The sequence below is a fragment of the Oncorhynchus keta genome, chromosome 4, assembly GCF_023373465.1.
Source record: "Oncorhynchus keta strain PuntledgeMale-10-30-2019 chromosome 4, Oket_V2, whole genome shotgun sequence".
Lineage (NCBI taxonomy): Eukaryota > Metazoa > Chordata > Actinopteri > Salmoniformes > Salmonidae > Oncorhynchus > Oncorhynchus keta.
The window spans coordinates 6,040,416-6,058,827 of NC_068424.1; the positions used below are offsets into that span (position 1 = coordinate 6,040,416).

Sequence of the window (18,412 nt, forward strand, 5' to 3'; positions counted from 1 at the left end):
TGTGTGTGTGTCTGTCTCTGACTAGGTGTGTGTGTGTGTGTGTGTGTGTGTGTGTGTGTGTGTGTGTGTGTGTGTGTGTGTGTGTGTGTGTGTGTGTGTGTGTGTGTGTGTCTGACTAGGTGTGTGTGTGTGTCTGTCTCTGACTAGGTGTGTGTGTGTCTGTCTCTGACTAGGTGTGTGTGTGTGTGTGTGTGTGTGTGTGTGTGTGTGTAAGCAGGGCATTTACACCTCCCTCTATCCCGGTGCTCCAGAGATCTCTGGTTTTGGAACCTGGAATTATGGGTCAAAATAAACCTCCGTCTCATCTGGCAGCGTAGAGCAAAACAAAACAAAACAAAACAAAACACACACACACACACACACACACACACACACACACACACACACACACACACACACACACACACACACACACACACACACACAGTAGTGCTGCGGAACACAAGAGAGGAGACTCATGACTCAGATGGTTTTGAGGCAGACTATATTTGGTACAGAGCCACACATGACGATACGTTATGGGTCCATTATCGTGGCCTGGAGGGTGAAACAACATCAAGAATGGGTGAACAAACTGTTCTTCTCCGACCCCCCATCCCACACAACGCAGATTAGAGGAACGAATCGATGGGATACCATGCACAATGTCTACAGTGCATTTCTGATCAAGTTGATGTTATTTTAAAATGAAAAAAAAATAAGTGATTTTCTTTCAAAAACAAGGACATTTCTAAGTGAAGGTACGTAGCGTATGTGCAAAAGTCCTATCTCACAACTCGATGAAACCTTCACTCTTGCGCAGACATTTAGAAACAAAACATGCCCATTTGAAAAAAATAAGCCACATGGAGTTTGAGCGAGAATTAAGACTCTTTGAGTAGTTAAGGTATAAAATCAACAGATTCCATGAATAAGAAGGTGCTAGAAGGATCGTATATGGTGAGCTACCAAGTGGCTTGGACAGGAAAGCCCCACACGATTGTGAAGTTCTTCATTCTTCCTGCTGCCGAGGAAATGGCTGGGAAAATGCTGGGGGAAAAGGCCCCCCCCCAAAAAAAACTACACAGACAATATATTCATCAAACAGCACTGTTTCACAACGCATCAGTGACATGGCAGGAGATGTTTTGAAACAATTACCGATTTGCATACAAGCCAGTGAATTATATGCTTGACAGCTGTAGCTCCTGGTACATGTCTGTTTACGTTTACGGTCAATTAAGGAAGACATCCTCTTCTGCAAACGACTGGAAACCAGGACAACAGGAGAGGATATCTAGTACTGAACAGCTTTGTGACATCAAATGGACTTTGGTGGTCAAGATGTGTTGGTATCTGTACTGATGGTGTAAAAGCCATGACAGGGAGACAGAGTGGAGTGGTAACGCGCGTGCAAGCAGTTGCTCCCGACACCACTTGGGTTCACTGCAGCATCCACCGAGAGGCTCTTGGGTACACTGCAGCATCCACCGAGAGGCTCTTGGGTAAACGGCAGCATCCACCAAGAGGCTCTTGGGTACACTGCAGCATCCACCGAGAGGCTCTTGGGTACACTGCAGCATCCACCGAGAGGCTCTTGGGTAACTGCAGCATCCACCGAGAGGCTCTTGGGTACACTGCAGCATCCACCGAGAGGCTCTTGGGTACACTGCAGCAGCATCCACCGAGAGGCTCTTGGGTACACTGCAGCATCCACCGCATCCACCGAGAGGCTCTTCCACCGGGCACACTCCACCGCAGCATCCACCGAGAGGCTCTTGGGCAGCATCCACCGAGAGGCTGCACTGCATCCACCGAGAGGCTCTTGGGCACATCCACCGAGAGGCTGCAGCATCCACCGAGAGGCTCTTGGGTTCACTGCAGCATCCACCGAGAGGCTCTTGGGTAACCGCAGCATCCACCGAGAGGCTCTTGGGTACACTGCAGCATCCACCGAGAGGCTCTTGGGTACACTGCAGCATCCACCGAGAGGCTCTTGGGTACACTGCAGCATCCACCGAGAGGCTCTTGCTGCCAGGGGAATGCCTGACAGCTTGAAAGACATTTCTGACACTACAGTGATGCCACTAAAGCCCCTGACCTCTCGTGTATTTTCTGCACTATGCAATGATATGGGCAACGACCATGTAACGCTTTTACAACATACAGAAATGCGCTGGTTATCAAGGGGCAAAGTATTGACACATTTAGCTTTTTTTAAATGAGAGACGAACTTAAAGTTTACTTTACTGACAATAATTACCACGTGTCTGATGGCTTGCATGATGACGAGTTTCTCACACGACCATTCTATCTATCTTGGTGATGTTTTTTCTCACCTTGAATGATCTCAATCTGTAATCCTAGAGACTCTCCGCAACTATATTCAATGCGCGGGACAGAATTGAGTCTATGATTCAGAAGCTGGAGCTCTTCTCTGTCTGCATTAACAAGGACAACAACACAGGGCGTGTGTTCCCACTACGTTTCCATCATTGTATGATATTTTTTTTTGTGTGCACATGAACTCAAGGACAACGTCAAATGTGATATAGAGGAGCAGCTATGTGAGCTGTGTGCGCAATTACGCAGGTACTGTCCCGAAACGGACGACAAAAACAACTGGATTCGTTATCCCTTTCATGCCCTGCCTCCAGTCCACTTGCCGATATCTGAACAAGAGAGCCTCGTTGAAATTGCAACAAGCGGTTCTGTGAAAATTGAATTTATTCAGAAGCCACTGCCAGATTTCTGGATAGGGCTGCGTTCAGAGTATCCTGCCTTGGCAAATCACTCTGTTAAGACACTGATGCCCTTTGCAACCACGTACCTATGTGAGAGTGGATTCTTGGGCCATCACTAGCATGAAAACTAAATACAGGCACAGACTGTGTGTGGAAAATGATTTAAGACTGAGACTCTCTCCAATACAACCCAACATGTCAGAGTTATGTGCATCATTTCAAGCACACCCTTCTCATTAACCTGTGGTGAGTTATTCACAAATTTTGATGAACAAATAAGGTTTAATATGTAAGATGACTAAATAAAGAACAAAATGATTGATTATTTATTATATTATTGTCTGTGTCCTGGTCCTATAAGAGTTCTTTGTCACTTCCCACGAGCCGGGTTGTGACAAAAACTCACACTCATTCTGATGTTTAATAAATGTAGGAAGGGGTACGGGACTATAAAAAAAAATAAACGTGGGAACCACTGGACTAGACTACTGGGGTTGTTCAACACGTGTGTTGAGTTGTTGATATACATGCTTCGTTTAACACTGACACAGTCTTCACAAAAGGATGAGGCATTTTCACGATGGTAGAAAGAAAGTAATTTTAGCAAAACATTTTAGCAAACCGGCGATTCGTAACATTTGCGAATCGATTTCCTGCCGACGCCATGCTACATTTGGATCGGTTTGGGGGGGGCAGGAAAAACAATGAACTCGTGTTTTAAAAACAGTTGGAACAGTGGACCGATGCACATCCTAAACTCACATTGTTTGCATATTGTTGAGCTAGCGATATGTTCTCAAATTTTACCTGATACTAGTAGATCATACAGGTGTTCTATATTATTTTTCTGACGTTAAATTGTTTAGTGCGAACCCAATCCTGGTATTCTAGATACGGTACAGTACATGAAAAATAAGCAGCTGTCAATACTAATTAAACATGCGAAAAAAAGGAAAATAAGAGTTTTAATTCTACCTGGTTTATTTGCGGCGGATGATTTTAGAAAACAGAGACAAAATCAGAAGGTCAGTGGCCTGGAGGAGGATTGCAGAGATGCTGGGGGGGGGAGAGTCATTTGCACAACATTGACCTTCCGATTTTGCCTCTGTATTCTAGCAAAGCAACATCATATAGAGTTTGAAAAGCAGCGATGATTGGTTGTCTTGGTTGTGCTTGCCCAGAACTAAACGACAGGCGCAAACATCTGCTCCTCACCCGATTGGTTAACAGCAGCGGTGGCCGGTTGAAAATTTGCATAAAGTATCGCCGAGTTGAGCTTTTTCTACCACTCCGCAAGCAAGGGTTCTCGCCTTCCCACAATCCCCTTCTTCCAACAGACAGCGTCCATCCCCTTGTCTCATCCTCTCCTCTCCCTCTCTCCTGCAGATAGAAACTCGGTCATTACCCCCACGGCTCATCCCTCACGCCCACCGAGGGCCTGTCACCAAGCCGTTACCGTGACAACACAGCACACAGAACGACTGGAGATGGAGGTCTATTAGATAGAGGGGGAGGGGTTAGTCATGTGTCGTGTCGATAATACAGGCTACTACTGGGCATTTGGCCGCTGTGCACGGTGGGATGCATCCCAAATGACACCCTATTCCCTATGTAGTGCACTTATTTTGACCAGGGCCCGTGGGGCAACAGTAGTGCACTAAATAGGGAATTAGGGTGTCATTTGGTTCACAAATCGATGGAGCTCAACATTGAGTGAGTGGAGCCGCTGTCTGCTTGTCTCCTTTGACACCGCTCTTAAAAGGGCCGGCGTAGAGTGGGGACACACGCGAACGCTAGTGCTGAATGCTAGTGCTGAATGCTAGTGCTGAACGCTAGTGCTGAACGCTAGTGCTGAATGCTAGTGCTGAACGCTAGTGCTGAATGCTAGTGCTGAACGCTAGTGCTGAATGCTAGTGCTGAACGCTAGTGCTGAACGCTAGTGCTGAATGCTAGTGCTGACTGCTAGTGCTGAATGCTAGTGCTGAACGCTAGTGCTGAATTCTAGTGCTGAACGCTAGTGCTGAATGCTAGTGCTAAGCAATTAACCGACATTTCAGTTATTTTATTTTAAAAAACAACAAATTTTTTTATTTATTTTATTTCACCTTTATTTAACCAGGTAGGCTAGTTGAGAACAAGTTCTCATTTGCAACTGCGACCTGACCAACATTGGTTCAATGATTTGAATTCCATTTTATTATAATTGTTCTATGAGCTCAATGCCACATCGCACAGTTTCTCTAGAGATACATCAGATCCAGCCTGAACTGTACGATGTAGTAGGGAGATGTAGTTTCTCTAGAGATACATCAGATCCAGCCTGAACTGTGCGATGTAGTAGGGAGATGTAGTTTCTCTAGAGATACATCAGATCCAGCCTGAACTGTGCGATGTAGTAGGGAGATGTAGTTTCTCTAAAGATACATCAGATCCAGCCTGAACTGTGCGATGTAGTAGGGAGATGTAGTTTCTCTAAAGATACATCAGATCCAGCCTGAACTGTGCGATGTAGTAGGGAGATGTAGTTTCTCTAGAGATACATCAGATCCAGCCTGAACTGTACGATGTAGTAGGGAGATGTAGTTTCTCTAAAGATACATCAGATCCAGCCTGAACTGTGCGATGTAGTAGGGAGATGTAGTTTCTCTAAAGATACATCAGATCCAGCCTGAACTGTACAATGTAGTAGGGAGATGTAGTTTCTCTAGAGATACATCAGATCCAGCCTGAACTGTGCGATGTAGTAGGGAGATGTAGTTTCTCTAGAGATACATCAGATCCAGCCTGAACTGTACGATGTAGTAGGGAGATGTAGTTTCTCTAGAGATACATCAGATCCAGCCTGAACTGTACGATGTAGTAGGGAGATGTAGTTTCTCTAAAGATACATCAGATCCAGCCTGAACTGTGCGATGTAGTAGGGAGATGTAGTTTCTCTAAAGATACATCAGATCCAGCCTGAACTGTACAATGTAGTAGGGAGATGTAGTTTCTCTAAAGATACATAAGATCCAGCCTGAACTGTGCGATGTAGTAGGGAGATGTAGTTTCTCTAGAGATACATCAGATCCAGCCTGAACTGTGCGATGTAGTAGGGAGATGTAGTTTCTCTAAAGATACATCAGATCCAGCCTGAACTGTGCGATGTAGTAGGGAGATGTAGTTTCTCTAGAGCTACATCAGATCCAGCCTGAACTGTGCGATGTAGTAGGGAGATGTAGTTTCTCTAGAGATACATCAGATCCAGCCTGAACTGTGCGGTGTAGTAGGGAGATGTAGTCTATTTACCCCCACAGACCGATGCTACCGGACAGTTTTGCTACCACAGACTGGAATATGTTCCGGGATTCATCCAATGGCATTGAGGAGTACAACACCTCAGTCTTCATCAAAAAGTGCATCGATGACGTCGTCCCCACAGGGGCCGTACGCACATATCCCAACCAGAAGCCATGGATTACAAGCAACATCCATTTCATATGAAATATATACCGTAAATATATATATATTTTTTTAAATAATAAAAAACAATTGTCCGATTTTAAATCGGTATCAGCTTTTTTTTGGTCCTCCAATAATCGGAATCGACGTTGAAAATCATAATCGGTCGACCTCTAGTACGTACAGCCCAGTAAATCACTGGGGCCAAGTTTCCTGCCATCCAGGACCTATATAATAGGCGGTGTCAGAGGAAAGCCCATAAAATTGTCAGAGACTCCAGTCACCCAAGACATAGACTGTTCTCTCTGATACCGCACGGCAAGCGGTACCGGAGCGCCAAGTCTAGGACCAAAAGGCGCCTTAACAGCTTCAACCCCCCAAGCCATTAGACTGATGAACAATTAGTCAAATGGCCACCAGACTATTTTCATTGACCCCCCCCCATTTGTTTTTCCACTGCTGCTACTCGCTGTTTAATATCTGTGCATAGTCACTTTACCCCTACCTACATGAACAAATTACCTCAACTAACTCGGTACCGGTACCAGAATTTTACGTAATTATGACATAACATTGAAGGTTGTGCAATGTAACAGGAATATTTAGACTGATGGATGCCACCCGTTAGATAAAATACGGAACGGTTCCGTATTTCACTGAAAGAATAAATGTCTTGTTTTCAAGATTATAGTTTCCGCATTTGACCATATTAATAACCTAAGGCTCGTATTTCTGTGTGTTATTATGCTATAATTAAGTCTATGATTTGATAGAGCAGTCTGACTGAGCGCTGGTAGGCACCAGCAGGCTCGTAAGCATTCATTCAAACAGCATTTTCATGTGTTTGCCAGCAGGTTTTCGCAATGCTTCAAGCATTGAGCTGTTTATGACTTCAAGCCCATCAACTCCCGAGATTATGCTGGTGTAACCGATGTGAAATGGCTAGCTAGTTAGCGGGGTGCGCGCTAATAGCGTTTCAAACATCACTCGCTCTGAGACTTAGTGGTTGTCCTCCTTGCTCTGCATAGGTAACGCTGCTTCGAGGGTGGCTGTTGTGTTGCTGGTTCGAGCCCAGGGAGGAGCGAGGAGAGGGACGGAAGCTATACTGTTACACTGGCAATACTAAAGTGTCTATAAGAACATCCAATAGTGAAAGGTATATGAAATACAAATCGTATAGAGAGAAATAGTCCTATAATTCCTATAATAACTACAACCTAAAACTTCTTACCTGGGAATATTGAAGACTCATGTTAAAAGGAACCACCAGCTTTCATATGTTCTCATGTTCTGAGCAAGGAACTTAAACGTTAGCTTTCTTACATGGCACATATTGCACTTTTACTTTCTTCTCCAACACTTTTTGTTTTTGCATTATTTAAACCAAATTGAACATATTTCATTATTTATTTGAGGCTAAATATATATATTTTTATATATTATATTAAGTTAAAATAAGTGTTCATTCAGTATTGTTGTAATTGTCATTATTACAACAACAAAAAATTGTCTGATTTTAATCTGTATCGGCTTTTTTGGTCCTCCAATAATCAGTATCGGTATTGGTGTTGAAAAATCATAATCGGTCGACCTCTGGAATAGGGTGCCTCTGGGACTCCCCTCCAGCTTCTCATCCACTTGGCTGGTGTTAGCAGTTAACACAGACCACGAAGCAAATCAGGGGGAGAAAAATAGGTTTATTCAAAGAGAACAAATCATAGTTCATATGGCTCCCTAGTGGCACAGTGGTCTAAGGCATTGCATCTCAGTGCAAGAGGTGTCACTACAGTCCCTGGTTTCGATTCCAGGCTGTATCACAACAGAGGGAGTCCCATAAGGCGGCACACAATTGGCCCAGAGTCGTTTGGGTTTGCCAGATTAGGCTGTCATTGTAAATAAGAATTTGTTCTTAACTGACTTGCCTAGTTAAATAAAGGTTAAATATTATTTTGTTATTATGCTGGGAAGTAGATGGTCATTCTTCCCTGTCCTCAGTGATTCTCTCCACAGAACAAAGAGAACAGGATGTAATTTATAACCCAACCCTAGCCTGTAGTTGACCAATTAGAATTGCTTGCAATAAAATTGGGCCAATGGCCAAATGCCAAGTATCCCGTTTCAAGCTGAATGTATAGACAATTTGGACCAATGAGAACTTGCTCGATGTAGCTATGAGTCCCGGACTGAAATTCCTCCCGTGTCTCTGACCCATTAATCATTAATTCCCCATTACAGAATAACAACTATTTCCATTGATCGTTAATTCCCTCTTGACCTTTAGTCCTCTTGACCTTTTAGTCCTCTGCGTTGTGTATTTATCTTGACATATTCTTACACTGGGATACAGAAGTGTGTTTAACACCTGATGTAATCTCAACCACCGACACACACACACACACACACACACACACACACACACACACACACACACACACACACACACACACACACACACACACACACACACACACACACACACACACACACACACACACACACACACACACACACACACACACAGGGCTGCCAGGACTGACTGAGCCTAAACATTAGACCCTACACTGACAGGGGCTTGGACTTTGACTGTTGTAGTCGAATCAGATGTCATTGCAGTCAACTTTGGAAATAGATTGAATCAGTTTATGATAAACAGATTCATTATATGATCAAACTGATTTAATCTATTTATCAGAAAATGATTCATTATATTTGTCACAAACTGATGAAATATAACGAATCAGTTTGTGATAAATAGAAATGGATGGATTCAGTTTTTGATAAACTAATTCAATCTATTGTTATTTATGTGATAAAAATGGCCCCGTTGTCAATGAGTGGTTGTTTTAATAAATGTACCAACTTGGAACAGGCTAGTTAAGGGCTTCAGATATGACAGTCAATGGGGGCTTAGTGTTCTGCTGAGGGTTTAATGGAATTTAACTGTCCCTTAGTGTTCTGCTGAGGGTTCAATGGCATTTAACTGTCCCTTAGTGTTCTGCTGAGGGTTTAATGGCATTTAACTGTCCCTCAGTGTTCTGCTGAGGGTTTAATGGCATTTAACTGTCCCTTAGTGTTCTGCTGAGGGTTTAATGGCATTTAACTGTCCCTCGGTGTTCTGCTGAGGGTTTAATGGCATTTAACTGTCCCTTAGTGTTCTGCTGAGGGTTTAATGGCATTTAACTGTCCCTTAGTGTTCTGCTGAGGGTTTAATGGCATTTAACTGTCCCTTAGTGTTCTGCTGAGGGTTTAATGGCATTTAACTGTCCCTTAGTGTTCTGCTGAGGGTTTAATGGCATTTAACTGTCCCTTAGTGTTCTGCTGAGGGTTTAATGGCATTTAACTGTCCCTTAGTGTTCTGCTGAGGGTTTAATGGCATTTAACTGTCCCTCAGTGTTCTGCTGAGGGTTTAATGGCATTTAACTGTCCCTCAGTGTTCTGCTGAGGGTTTAATGGCATTTAACTGTCCCTTTGTGTTCTGCTGAGGGTTTAATGGCATTTAACTGTCCCTCAGTGTTCTGCTGAGGGTTTAATGGCATTTAACTGTCCCTTAGTGTTCTGCCGAGGGTTTAATGGCATTTAACTGTCCCTCAGTGTTCTGCTGAGGGTTTAATGGCATTTAACTGTCCCTCAGTGTTCTGCTGAGGGTTTAATGGCATTTAACTGTCCCTTAGTGTTCTGCTGAGGGTTTAATGGCATTTAACTGTCCCTTAGTGTTCTGCTGAGGGTTTAATGGCATTTAACTGTCCCTTAGTGTTCTGCTGAGGGTTTAATGGCATTTAACTGTCCCTTAGTGTTCTGCTGAGGGTTTAATGGCATTTAACTGTCCCTCAGTGTTCTGCTGAGGGTTTAATGGCATTTAACTGTCCCTTAGTGTTCTGCTGAGGGTTTAATGGCATTTAACTGTCCCTCAGTGTTCTGCTGAGGGTTTAATGGCATTTAACTGTCCCTTAGTGTTCTGCTGAGGGTTTAATGGCATTTAACTGTCCCTTAGTGTTCTGCTGAGGGTTTAATGGCATTTAACTGTCCCTTAGTGTTCTGCTGAGGGTTTAATGGCATTTAACTGTCCCTCAGTGTTCTGCTGAGGGTTTAATGGCATTTAACTGTCCCTCAGTGTTCTGCTGAGGGTTTAATGGCATTTAACTGTCCCTTAGTGTTCTGCTGAGGGTTTAATGGCATTTAACTGTCCCTTAGTGTTCTGCTGAGGGTTTAATGGCATTTAACTGTCCCTCAGTGTTCTGCTGAGGGTTTAATGGCATTTAACTGTCCCTCAGTGTTCTGCTGAGGGTTTAATGGCATTTAACTGTCCCTCAGTGTTCTGCTGAGGGTTTAATGGCATTTAACTGTCCCTTAGTGTTCTGCTGAGGGTTTAATGGCATTTAACTGTCCCTTAGTGTTCTGCTGAGGGTTTAATGGCATTTAACTGTCCCTTAGTGTTCTGCTGAGGGTTTAATGGCATTTAACTGTCCCTTAGTGTTCTGCTGAGGGTTTAATGGCATTTAACTGTCCTCAGTGTTCTGCTGAGGGTTTAATGGCATTTAACTGTCCCTCAGTGTTCTGCTGAGGGTTTAATGGCATTTAACTGTCCCTCAGTGTTCTGCTGAGGGTTTAATGGCATTTAACTGTCCCTCAGTGTTCTGCTGAGGGTTTAATGGCATTTAACTGTCCCTTAGTGTTCTGCTGAGGGTTTAATGGCATTTAACTGTCCCTCAGTGTTCTGCTGAGGGTTTAATGGCATTTAACTGTCCCTCAGTGTTCTGCTGAGGGTTTAATGGCATTTAACTGTCCCTTAGTGTTCTGCTGAGGGTTTAATGGCATTTAACTGTCCCTTAGTGTTCTGCTGAGGGTTTAATGGCATTTAACTGTCCCTTAGTGTTCTGCTGAGGGTTTAATGGCATTTAACTGTCCCTCAGTGTTCTGCTGAGGGTTTAATGGCATTTAACTGTCCCTTAGTGTTCTGCTGAGGGTTCAATGGCATTTAACTGTCCCTCAGTGTTCTGCTGAGGGTTTAATGGAATTTAACTGTCCCTTAGTGTTCTGCTGAGGGTTTAATGGCATTTAACTGTCCCTTAGTGTTCTGCTGAGGGTTTAATGGCATTTAACTGTCCCTTAGTGTTCTGCTGAGGGTTTAATGGCATTTAACTGTCCCTCAGTGTTCTCTATCAACCTAATAAACCTGTATTTCAAGTCAATACTACCATGATGTGACTGAGTGTTTCTTGCCAGGGGGAGATGGATGATTCATTCTGTTAGGGCTGTGTGAGTGGTTGAAGTAGTCTACAGTTTGATAGTTAATGGCTTTCTGACAGTCACCAAATTATCCTTGGTGTCGTCAGTGTGTGTGTAATCAGCTGTTCTTTCCCTTTTGTCAAATCAAATCTTTAGAGTTTCTCAATTAACCTAATTTACCAGTGTTAACACAAGTCAAGAAACGTGTGTGTGTGTGTGTGTGTGTGTGTGTGTGTGTGTGTGTGTAACCCCGATTTAACAGTGTGTCTTCCTGTCTGGTCACTAGGTAGAAGAGGTGGATGAAGGGTTGCCCTCCCAGCAGCCATGATGCCCTGAAGAGCTGACTGGAGTCTGTACCAGAACCTAGGTACTGTGACGCACACACTGTGACGCGCGCTCACACACACCGAAAAACACGCACAGACATACAACGTGACACGCTTACACACACACACACACACCGAGACGCACACACACACACACCGAGACGCACACACACACATTCCCTTGAAAAATCCTGAGATGCACAGTGTCCTATTTTACTTGTGTGTTTACTGGCAGTCTTAACCTTGTTCAAAATTACTGATCGTTAACTGCTCTGTCACACACATTTCTCTTTCAGTCGAGTCGGTTCGACATCTCACTATGGGACACGCCCTCTTGAGGGTCATTGGTTGAAGCCTTACTCAATCATGCATAACAGGCAAATCAGAGCTTTATGGATGTAACCACCCCTCCCCCCCGCGTGTCTATATATCACCCTGCTCTGCTCTACTTTCCTCTTCATGAGTCTATTTGGTTATTAGCCCCGTTAAGCAGCTTTCTTCAGAAAACTAGCCCTCAACTTCACTGTTCCTGTCGGTGTGGTTTACCGCCCTGCAACGGAGCATTGAGTGTCGTATTTTCGATTTTTTAGGAATTTTGCTAACTTCAGCTTCACTTTACAGAGTGAAGTTAGCTTGTTAGCCACGCTATTTGTTGTCAGGTAGCTACAGTACGTACACCTCTTGCCTACACACATTTGCCATTGTTAGCTAGCTAGCTAGCTCCACTGCTTTAGCATCCCGCTAATATCAGATTCCACACACATTTGAGCTACTTCTACCCGGGATCTCTAGCACTCCGTCGGTTCCCACCGTTTCGGGGTTATGCTAGCTGAACTTTTGAGTGTCTTGGCTAGTTAGTTAAGTGGGTTAATGGCATAATTAAACACCCATTCGGTTTTGTTTGACCAGCACGAGCTGTTCATTTTTCAGTGTGTTACGCCACCAATTGATGCACCATCCCCTTTTACATTGTTAAAAGGTAACTCAGCAGTTCATTCTACGTCAAGTTAGTTGGTTTACACACCCGAGTCATAACACTTGGTATCTCACGCTACGGCTCGTCGAGCTGGCTACCATCACGCAGGTGAAGATAGCCAGCTTAATTAGCTCGCATCACCGTATAAAGATGGCATTTATTTCCCACCGCCCTGGTAAATAAAGCTTTCCGTTTCTACTTACTTGGCTTTAGCTCACGTCACCCTGTGTCTCTCTCGACTTCGCGTCGTAGTAGCAGCGTGGGCAGGCTTAAGTGTCTTGGCATAAATTGGTGACTGACTGGTTGATCTTCGCCGGACACTCGGGCTCAAGCAGCGGAGCAAATCACCTGCTCGCTTCAGGATAAATCACCTGCTCGCTTCAGGATAAATCACCTGCTTGCTTCAGGATAAATCACCTGCTCTCTCTAGGCTTCAGGATAAATCACCTGCTCTCTCTAGGCTTCAGGATAAATCACCTGCTCTCTCTAGGCTTCAGGATAAATCACCTGCTCTCTCTAGGGTTCAGGATAAATCACCTGCTCTCTCTAGGGTTCAGGATAAAACACCTGCTCTCTCTAGGGTTCAGGATAAAACACCTGCTCTCTCTAGGGTTCAGGATAAAACACCTGCTCTCTCTAGGGTTCAGGATAAATCACCTGCTCTCTCTAGGCTTCAGGATAAATCACCTGCTCTCTCTAGGCTTCAGGATAAATCACCTGCTCTCTCTAGGGTTCAGGATAAATCACCTGCTCTCTCTAGGGTTCAGGATAAATCACCTGCTCTCTCTAGGCTTCAGGATAAATCACCTGCTCTCTCTAGGCTTCAGGATAAATCACCTGCTTTCTCTAGGCTTCAGGATAAATCACCTGCTCTCTCTAGGCTTCAGGATAAATCACCTGCTTTCTCTAGGCTTCAGGATAAATCACCTGCTCTCTCTAGGCTTCAGGATAAATCACCTGCTCTCTCTAGGCTTCAGGATAAATCACCTGCTCTCTCTAGGCTTCAGGATAAATCACCTGCTCTCTCTAGGCTTCAGGATAAATCACCTGCTCTCTCTAGGCTTCAGGATAAATCACCTGCTCTCTCTAGGCTTCAGGATAAAACACCTGCTCTCTCTAGGTTTCAGGATAAATCACCTGCTCTCTCTAGGTTTCAGGATAAATCACCTGCTCTCTCTAGGCTTCAGGATAAATCACCTGCTCTCTCTAGGTTTCAGGGTAAAACACCTGCTCTCTAGGGTTCAGGGTAAAACACCTGCTCTCTCTAGGGTTCAGGAGAAATCACCTGCTCTCTCTAGGCTTCAGGGTAAAACACCTGCTCTCTCTAGGCTTCAGGGTAAATCACCTGCTCTCTCTAGGCTTCAGGATAAATCACCTGCTCTCTCTAGGGTTCAGGAGAAATCACCTGCTCTCTCTAGGCTTCAGGGTAAATCACCTGCTCTCTCTAGGCTTCAGGATAAATCACCTGCTCTCTCTAGGGTTCAGGAGAAATCACCTGCTCTCTCTAGGGTTCAGGATAAATCACCTGCTCTCTCTAGGCTTCAGGATAAATCACCTGCTCTCTCTAGGCTTCAGGATAAATCACCTGCTTTCTCTAGGCTTCAGGATAAATCACCTGCTCTCTCTAGGCTTCAGGATAAATCACCTGCTTTCTCTAGGCTTCAGGATAAATCACCTGCTCTCTCTAGGCTTCAGGATAAATCACCTGCTCTCTCTAGGCTTCAGGATAAATCACCTGCTCTCTCTAGGCTTCAGGATAAATCACCTGCTCTCTCTAGGCTTCAGGATAAATCACCTGCTCTCTCTAGGCTTCAGGATAAATCACCTGCTCTCTCTAGGCTTCAGGATAAAACACCTGCTCTCTCTAGGTTTCAGGATAAATCACCTGCTCTCTCTAGGTTTCAGGATAAATCACCTGCTCTCTCTAGGCTTCAGGATAAATCACCTGCTCTCTCTAGGTTTCAGGGTAAAACACCTGCTCTCTAGGGTTCAGGGTAAAACACCTGCTCTCTCTAGGGTTCAGGAGAAATCACCTGCTCTCTCTAGGCTTCAGGGTAAAACACCTGCTCTCTCTAGGCTTCAGGGTAAATCACCTGCTCTCTCTAGGCTTCAGGATAAATCACGTGCTCTCTCTAGGGTTCAGGAGAAATCACCTGCTCTCTCTAGGCTTCAGGGTAAATCACCTGCTCTCTCTAGGCTTCAGGATAAATCACCTGCTCTCTCTAGGGTTCAGGAGAAATCACCTGCTCTCTCTAGGGTTCAGGAGAAATCACCTGCTCTCTCTAGGCTTCAGGGTAAATCACCTGCTCTCTCTAGGCTTCAGGGTAAATCACCTGCTCTCTCTAGGCTTCAGGGTAAATCACCTGCTCTCTCTAGGCTTCAGGATAAAACACCTGCTCTCTCTAGGGTTCAGGAGAAATCACCTGCTCTCTCTAGGGTTCAGGAGAAATCACCTGCTCTCTCTAGGCTTCAGGATAAAACACCTGCTCTCTCTAGGGTTCAGGATAAATCACCTGCTCTCTCTAGGGTTCAGGATAAATCACCTGCTCTCTCTAGGGTTCAGGATAAAACACCTGCTCTCTCTAGGGTTCAGGATAAATCACCTGCTCTCTCTAGGGTTCAGGAGAAATCACCTGCTCTCTCTAGGCTTCAGGATAAATCACCTGCTCTCTCTAGGGTTCAGGATAAAACACCTGCTCTCTCTAGGGTTCAGGATAAAACACCTGCTCTCTCTAGGCTTCAGGATAAATCACCTGCTCTCTCTAGGCTTCAGGAGAAATCACCTGCTCTCTCTAGGGTTCAGGATAAAACACCTGCTCTCTCTAGGGTTCAGGATAAATCACCTGCTCTCTCTAGGCTTCAGGAGAAATCACCTGCTCTCTCTAGGCTTCAGGAGAAATCACCTGCTCTCTCTAGGGTTCAGGATAAAACACCTGCTCTCTCTAGGGTTCAGGATAAATCACCTGCTCTCTCTAGGCTTCAGGAGAAATCACCTGCTCTCTCTAGGCTTCAGGATAAATCACCTGCTCTCTCTAGGGTTCAGGATAAATCACCTGCTCTCTCTAGGCTTCAGGATAAATCACCTGCTCTCTCTAGGCTTCAGGATAAATCACCTGCTCTCTCTAGGCTTCAGGATAAATCACCTGCTCTCTCTAGGCTTCAGGATAAATCACCTGCTCTCTCTAGGGTTCAGGGTAAATCACCTGCTCTCTCTAGGCTTCAGGATAAATCACCTGCTCTCTCTAGGCTTCAGGATAATTCACCTGCTCGCTTCAGGATAAATCACCTGCTCTCTCTAGGCTTCAGGATAAAACACCTGCTCTCTCTAAGCTTCAGGATAAATCACCTGCTCTCTCTAGGGTTCAGGATAAATCACCTGCTCTCTCTAGGCTTCAGGATAAATCACCTGCTCTCTCTAGGCTTCAGGGTAAATCACCTGCTCTCTCTAGGCTTCAGGATAAATCACCTGCTCTCTCTAGGGTTCAGGATAAATCACCTGCTCTCTCTAGGGTTCAGGATAAATCACCTGCTCTCTCTAGGGTTCAGGATAAATCACCTGCTCTCTCTAGGGTTCAGGATAAATCACCTGCTCTCTCTAGGCTTCAGGATAAATCACCTGCTCTCTCTAGGCTTCAGGATAAATCACCTGCTCTCTCTAGGGTTCAGGATAAATCACCTGCTCTCTCTAGGCTTCAGGATAAATCACCTGCTCTCTCTAGGGTTCAGGATAAAACACCTGCTCTCTCTAGGGTTCAGGATAAAACACCTGCTCTCTCTAGGGTTCAGGATAAAACACCTGCTCTCTCTAGGGTTCAGGATAAAACACCTGCTCTCTCTAGGGTTCAGGATAAAACACCTGCTCGCTCTAGGGTTCAGGATAAAACACCTGCTCTCTCTAGGGTTCAGGATAAAACACCTGCTCTCTCTAGGGTTCAGGATAAAACACCTGCTCTCTCTAGGGTTCAGGATAAAACACCTGCTCTCTCTAGGGTTCAGGATAAAACACCTGCTCTCTCTAGGGTTCAGGATAAAACACCTGCTCTCTCTAGGGTTCAGGATAAAACACCTGCTCTCTCTAGGGTTCAGGATAAATCACCTGCTCTCTCTAGGGTTCAGGATAAAACACCTGCTCTCTCTAGGGTTCAGGATAAAACACCTGCTCTCTCTAGGGTTCAGGATAAATCACCTGCTCTCTCTAGGCTTCAGGAGAAATCACCTGCTCTCTCTAGGGTTCAGGATAAATCACCTGCTCTCTCTAGGCTTCAGGATAAATCACCTGCTCTCTCTAGGGTTCAGGATAAAACACCTGCTCTCTCTAGGCTTCAGGATAAATCACCTGCTCTCTCTAGGGTTCAGGATAAATCACCTGCTCTCTCTAGGGTTCAGGATAAAACACCTGCTCTCTCTAGGCTTCAGGATAAATCACCTGCTCTCTCTAGGGTTCAGGATAAAACACCTGCTCTCTCTAGGGTTCAGGATAAAACACCTGCTCTCTCTAGGGTTCAGGAGAAATCACCTGCTCTCTCTAGGGTTCAGGATAAAACACCTGCTCTCTCTAGGGTTCAGGATAAAACACCTGCTCTCTCTAGGGTTCAGGAGAAATCACCTGCTCTCTCTAGGCTTCAGGATAATTCACCTGCTCTCTCTAGGCTTCAGGATAATTCACCTGCTCTCTCTAGGGTTCAGGATAAATCACCTGCTCTCTCTAGGGTTCAGGATAAATCACCTGCTCTCTCTAGGGTTCAGGATAAATCACCTGCTCTCTCTAGGGTTCAGGAGAAATCACCTGCTCTCTCTAGGGTTCAGGATAAAACACCTGCTCTCTCTAGGGTTCAGGAGAAATCACCTGCTCTCTCTAGGGTTCAGGAGAAATCACCTGCTCTCTCTAGGGTTCAGGAGAAATCACCTGCTCTCTCTAGGGTTCAGGAGAAATCACCTGCTCTCTCTAGGGTTCAGGAGAAATCACCTGCTCTCTCTAGGCTTCAGGATAAATCACCTGCTCTCTCTAGGCTTCAGGAGAAATCACCTGCTCTCTCTAGGGTTCAGGAGAAATCACCTGCTCTCTCTAGGCTTCAGGATAAAACACCTGCTCTCTCTAGGCTTCAGGAGAAATCACCTGCTCTCTCTAGGCTTCAGGAGAAATCACCTGCTCTCTCTAGGCTTCAGGATAAAACACCTGCTCTCTCTAGGCTTCAGGAGAAATCACCTGCTCTCTCTAGGCTTCAGGAGAAATCACCTGCTCTCTCTAGGCTTCAGGATAAATCACCTGCTCTCTAGGCTTCAGGATAAAACACCTGCTCTCTCTAGGCTTCAGGAGAAATCACCTGCTCTCTCTAGGCTTCAGGAGAAATCACCTGCTCTCTCTAGGGTTCAGGAGAAATCACCTGCTCTCTCTAGGCTTCAGGATAAATCACCTGCTCTCTCTAGGCTTCAGGATAAATCACCTGCTCTCGCTAGGCTTCAGGATAAATCACCTGCTCTCTCTAGGCTTCAGGATAAATCACCTGCTCTCTCTAGGCTTCAGGAGAAATCACCTGCTCTCTCTAGGGTTCAGGATAAATCACCTGCTCTCTCTAGGCTTCAGGAGAAATCACCTGCTCTCTCTAGGCTTCAGGAGAAATCACCTGCTCTCTCTAGGGTTCAGGGTAAAACACCTGCTCTCTCTAGGGTTCAGGATAAATCACCTGCTCTCTCTAGGGTTCAGGAGAAATCACCTGCTC

At 45.0% G+C, this 18,412-nt stretch overlaps 1 protein-coding gene across 3 annotated transcripts in view; it reads left to right on the plus strand.

The window, feature by feature from the left end:
* LOC118394781 (nuclear receptor coactivator 2-like) overlaps positions 1–18,412 on the plus strand; it is a 195,677-nt gene that overhangs the window by 33,707 nt on the left and 143,558 nt on the right. For all 3 annotated transcript variants that reach the window (XM_052498964.1, XM_052498967.1, XM_052498970.1), the window contains exon 2: positions 11,677–11,757. The gene's annotated coding sequence lies outside the window, so the exon portion shown is untranslated. The remainder of the gene's footprint in view (positions 1–11,676; positions 11,758–18,412) is intronic.